This window comes from Cherax quadricarinatus, chromosome 45 (genome assembly GCF_038502225.1).
Source record: "Cherax quadricarinatus isolate ZL_2023a chromosome 45, ASM3850222v1, whole genome shotgun sequence".
Lineage (NCBI taxonomy): Eukaryota > Metazoa > Arthropoda > Malacostraca > Decapoda > Parastacidae > Cherax > Cherax quadricarinatus.
The window spans coordinates 16,154,613-16,160,612 of NC_091336.1; the positions used below are offsets into that span (position 1 = coordinate 16,154,613).

General features: G+C 45.1%; 1 protein-coding gene across 2 annotated transcripts in view; it reads left to right on the top strand.

Annotated features, from left to right (window-relative positions):
• LOC128694807 (uncharacterized) overlaps positions 1 to 6,000 on the top strand; it is a 214,619-nt gene that overhangs the window by 118,689 nt on the left and 89,930 nt on the right. The gene's annotated exons all lie outside the window — the stretch shown is intronic.

The following is a 6,000-nucleotide window of genomic DNA, read 5'->3' on the forward strand; positions in this document are numbered from 1 at the left end:
ACAAAATCCCACAAATCTTGAGCCTTTCTACAGTTATCCAGCCAAACTCCTCCCCCAAGGTCCCGCCTACCCAAGCGCCTACCTCCAGCAACCGTGATTTCTGCTTATTAACTCTCATCCCAGTAGCATTCCCAAAAATCTCAAGTACCCTTCCCACTTTACTTAAATCTTCTATCTCATTAAGTAAAACAGTTGTATCATCTACATAACCAACAATATTCCCACAAAAGCCTCCACTCTCCCCCATCCTTCCCATCCCACCATCAACCAGAACATAGAAAGGATTCTGCATACATGCAAAGAGTATTTGGGAGAGTGGACACCCCTGCCTTAAACCCCTCCCCATGCTTACAGGACTACCCAACCTACCATTTACCTGTACTCTCATCGATGCATCAGCATACAATGTCCTCACCCATCCCACCACCCTCCCTCCAAAACCCATTCTCACCATACTCTCAATCAAAAATTCCCTATCCACATAATCATAAGCTTTCTCCCAATCCAGACCTAGAATACCTCCCTTACTACTACCCTCGAGGAAATCCCTAATGCGTCAATGACCTACCCACATACTCCTCCCCGGGATTCCAAACTGTCCCCCATGTATCACCGACCCCATGACCTTCTTCAATCTATTACCTCAAATTTTCGAAAAAACCTTGTAATCTGCGCACATCAGAGATATTGCTCGGTAAGCACTCAACTCTCTTCCACCCCCTCTGCTTTGGCATCAAAACTATGACACCCATACTTTGCAATGTGCCCAACTTCCCACTAGTTAACATATGATCCAATACCCTAACAAAGCATTGCCTAATACACCCCCAATGTGCTCTATAAAAATCATTTGATATACAGTCTATCCCCGGTGTTTTCCCGGTACTCATCCCGAAAACTGCCTCTTCCACCTCAACCTCACTTATACCACCCTCCAACCCCACTCTATCCTGCTCACTTAAAACACTATGGAACCCCCCTCCAAAAATACCCTCCCAGGAACCCCCCTCCCTCCTACTCCATTTCTCCCTAAACCAACTATCAGCATAGAGACTCATACTTTCCATATTGGATAGGACCCGACCCTCTGGATACCCTCCCACCCCAGGGCTTGTCTCCAATTGTAGAATGGTGAATACTCTCTGTCGGTCTCGAAATTCATGTAAAACAAACCTGGACGGCTTATCACCCCACAATACGTCCTCTAACCCCGCCCTAACCCTAATTGCATCAAACCTATCATTGTGTAATCCAGCTATTCTACTCCGAAGACTAGCCATGTCATCCCTCCTACCACCTCCCCCAACATAACAGTCTTGCAACTGTCCCTCCAGACAATTTTGCAACCCAAAACGCCACCTCGCCTCTTCTCGTCCCCTAACCTTAAAAAAATTCGCTATTTCAGGTTTGGCCTGCATTTCCCACCAATCTAACAGATCTATCTCCCTGTCCCTAGCCTCCCAAAAATGCAACCACCAATCACTGAAAAAAGGCCCCTCCCCCTCCTCCTTAAGAAGCCTTACATTTAATTTCCAGTACCCAGAATAAATACGCACCACTCCATCCCACATCAGATCTGCTATTACCGCCCTGTGATCAGAAAACCCCACATCGAAGGTTTGCACCCTCACAACATCTATACCCTGCTTAATATAGATTCTGTCCAATCGTGCCTCATATCCCCTACGGACGAACGTGTGCTCCACTAGGTATCCCCCCCCCTCCACCACATCAACAATCCCAAAATCTCGCAATACATCCCTCAGAACACTCAACACACAACCCGCCCCTCTCGGTTCGACATCACCACTCCGTATCACACAATTCCAATCACCTCCTATTACTGTTATAGCAGGCAAACCTCTCAAGTGATGCAGCAATACCTCCCTGACAAAATCTACTTTTACCCTGGTATTACTAGTTGCTGGCATGTAAACACCTACGAAACTAGCTCGACTCTCACCCCAGACACCATCCACCCTCACGACCCTCCCACCTCCCCTCTTCCCAACCCATGACACGCAAGGGGCTGGTCTCCTTTACACCCACTGCTACCCCACCTTTCAATTGCAAACCACTGGTAACATACATCCGATATCCTTTCACCCTCAACTCACATCCAGCCCTGTGATTATGCTCTTGCAAAAAACAAATGTCGACATCAAACCGCCATAAAAACCACTCCAACCAAACTTTCTTGACCTCAGTCTTAAGTCCATTAACATTAAGCGTGACACATCTGAAATTTATAGAAGGGGAGGCTTTCCCCTATGCCGCTGGGATTTACTCACTGCACTTTTCACATTATGTGTTCCTTTGTCACTCGATTTTTCCTGTGCAGTCACCTCCCCCCTCCCTCTCCCACTGTGCAACTCAGGCGCACCTCTACCACTATGAGACATTGGCTCCACCACCGCTGCCCATGACTTCTTCCCCGGCCTCTGCCCCAGGGTAATGACCTCGTCTATCTCTGACACAGCAGTTCTTTTCCTAGAACTTCCACTTACACACATATCACCATCAGGCGAATCCTCCTGGTGTACCTCCACGACCACCACACGCTCCAGTCCTTTCTTACTCAAGTCTTCCTCCACGATTTGTTGTCCCTCCAGCGCTCCGTCCTCACATAAACTGAGGACACCTTCTGCACAGGGCTCCTCCCCATCCAGAAAATCCTTGATCACATCCGCCAATGAACCATCCTGGGTCGAAGCTTCCTGGACTAAAGACTCCTCAGATGTCACCTTCGACTCCCCCGACGCCCCTGGGAGAGTGACACACGTCTCCGCCGCCGCCACCTCCCGTTCGACCTCCTCGCTCCAGAGGTCAGTCCTCCGGCCTCCCGAGGCACCAGAGCCAGGCACCAAATCACACGGCTGCTGAATCACAATTGGAGTTCCCAGAACTCGAGGAGCCTGCCTCCTAGGACACTGGGCTGCCATGTGCTCATAAGAGCTACACAAACGACATGTTTTCCTCTGACCAGCATAGTACACATAAACCTGTGTTCTATAACCGGTCATCGTAACATAGGATGGTATAGGCCTTGTTAAAGACATTTTAAGGGTGTAAGAACCCTCCGGCAGCCCTTCATATGGACCATCCCTCCACACACCCATGGTTGCAGAATGCACTGTCCCATAACTGCTGAAAAACTCCTGTAGACCATATGCCATAGCCTCGAAGGGTACATTTCGTACCTTCACCCATGTGAAGTACTTAGAGACGTCATGTAAAACGACATCCATCGCTGAATTCACACTCATGCGTTGTTCCTGGTAATGCTCGACAATTCTTGTGTAGAAGCCGGCTCGTACAAATTTCACGAAGATTCTTGTCAAACCATTAAGAGCGACGCCATACAATTCCTCATTGGGAATACCATATGTATCCCTAATGATGCTAGGGAGAAGGACGTTCATCGTATCTCCACTTAACATACCAAGAACCAGCTCAATGCAGATAGTATTTATTCTCTGTCCTGTATGTTCCGCCATTTTGATATCCAAGTGAAAACAGGTAAACTGCGCAAAAGCCAACTCAATCAGGAGCGTCTGCGCAGCAGGTCCACAAGGCCCAAGAGTGATGCGAACAATGAGTAAAGTATTTTTTATTGTGAATTGCAAGTTATTTATTTAGTAATATTGCAATACAAAACTAATAAAGACAGAACATTAAATCAGCTATTTCGTTCCTTTAGCTGAATTTATAATTTTAGATAAATGTAGAAAACAGTGGTGTCAGTTGGCGTGGTTAGATTTGTCAGTTTTTCCAGTAGGGATGGACATGAAGGAAGGTTCAACAGCACTCGTCTACGCCCTTCACTGATTCTAAACTCAGTTACATATTTCAATTTCGCCAGTTTTGACTTGGGGTTTGAAGTGTACAGCAGCATTATAGTCTAGAGAGTACTGCTTGCTTAAAGAGTATTATTATTGACTTAGGATCTATTTCTTTTGAAGGTTGTTATCCAGCCTATAATTTTCTTTGCAGTTATGATAATAACACTATTGTGTTCATTGAGCGCAAGATCTTTCAACATGTTTACTTCCAGGTCTGTAATATTCTTCTTTCATTCCATACATTTCCATACAGCCTACTGGAAGATTTGGTTGGTGTACACTGAAATGAAGGTTTGCTCCTCGGTGGCTGCCACTCTCTTACAAACCCAGTATCATTGACGAAGGATGATGCAGTATATTTTTATCAGTCGGACATAAGCATGAGAAATATTCTTGGGGCGAGTACTGTGGAGGTCTGATTTGTTTGAAAGTTGGAGTCTAGTTTTTTTTATTTAGTAAAATTGGTTACACGCGCAGTGTATGATTATATCACATATAACTTGTGTGTGGAGAACAAAGATGGGTTAGTAATGGGAGGGAATGTGCTTACCAAGTTTTTTATTTGTAAAGTGAGACATTGTCCATTAAGCCCTTGTTTTGCAACATTTGTGTATGTCGTCATTGACCAACATCTACTGGGTTGTCATACCTGCTGTATATGGGAACAGTGGATGTAATGGGTGCAGTATGGTGGTGTGGGCAGGTGAGAGGCTCGCGCCGGGCTGAGTGATAATCAGAGTCGCTAGTCATGAGTGTAAACACAACCATTCTCAGCCCAGCCTACCTCGCCTTCCTCCTGGTAACACGTTTATGTATTGTCTCTATTCATCCTTGGACACCCCTTGTGATTGCCTGTGATCTATTTCCAGAGTTTTCTTGTTCTCTAGGTCAACCATCCCACATATCCACCATAGCCTGGTTGGTTTGGAAAGGAGTAGAATTAGGGGAGATATGATTGATGTGTACAGATGGAACACAGAAATAAATAAATGGGATATACATAGCTGAAAATATCTAACTTAAGACATGGGACTCACAACAGTGGATTCAAGGTAGAAAAATCTAGATTTAGAAAGGATATTGGAAAGTACTAGCTTGGCAATAGAGTTGTAATTGAGTGGAACAAACTCCCGGGTAGCATCATAGAGGTTTCAAGAATTTTGGGTAGCTTTAAGTATAGGTTGGACGGGTACATGGGTGGGTGTGAATGGGATCTGGCTAGCGTGGTCCAGTACCCCTGCTTCAGTGTCCCTTCGTTCTTATGTTCTAGTGATCCAGTTTCCTCTTGAATACCTCCAACTTGTGCCGGCAATATTTCCTCCAGGTCTTACGCAAGAAGATATTTGCGAAATTCCAGAAATGTTATACAAAGTTACAAGTGACACGGTTCTCAGACCGAGTTTCCATTGGAAACCTTTGTGCCTCTTCTCTGGGACGCGATGCACAAGTCAGCAAACATATTATAAATGGTATACAATACGACAAGTCAGTTAATAAGACACCTGTGTATATTTACTGAGGAAACATTTCTCCTGTGCAGCAGGTTTCGTCAGTCGAAGACAAAGATGAATTACAATCCCGGCGACAGTGTTGCACATGTGCCTGGCTCACCAGTTGACTAACACCCATCTTCCTGTTTACTGCCAGAGGAACAAGGGCATTAGGTGTAAAGAGACTCCCATATGCCTCTATTCACCAGGATTGAGCCTAGGTCCTTCAGTTGTTAGCTGAACGCGTTACCACTGCTCAACCAACCAGCCACCACGGAGTGGTAGAGAGGCATTGGAGAACGGTGAGGATTGTACTTAGGAATATGTATAAGTGGAGAATAATTTGGGGAGGGGCTAAGATAACGTTGTTGAAGAGGAAGTAGTGGGAACTCCAGGTCTCGAGTGGAGGGAAAGGGAGGAGTCTTCTCATAGTTAGTGGTTCCTGTGGGAACATCTTGGCCTTGTGTTGTCAACGTGCACCTCTGTTTTCAACCTATTCTTATTTTAAATATGTTATTTATTTTGAGGTTAGTGCTAAGCGTTAGTTGTTAACACTTCATAGCTTTTTATTTCAGGTTAGGTTTGATATGGTTAGGATAAGTTACATTAAGCGATAAAAACATATTTAACTACGAATAAGCAAATAAAAAAAAGGGCCACGACACATC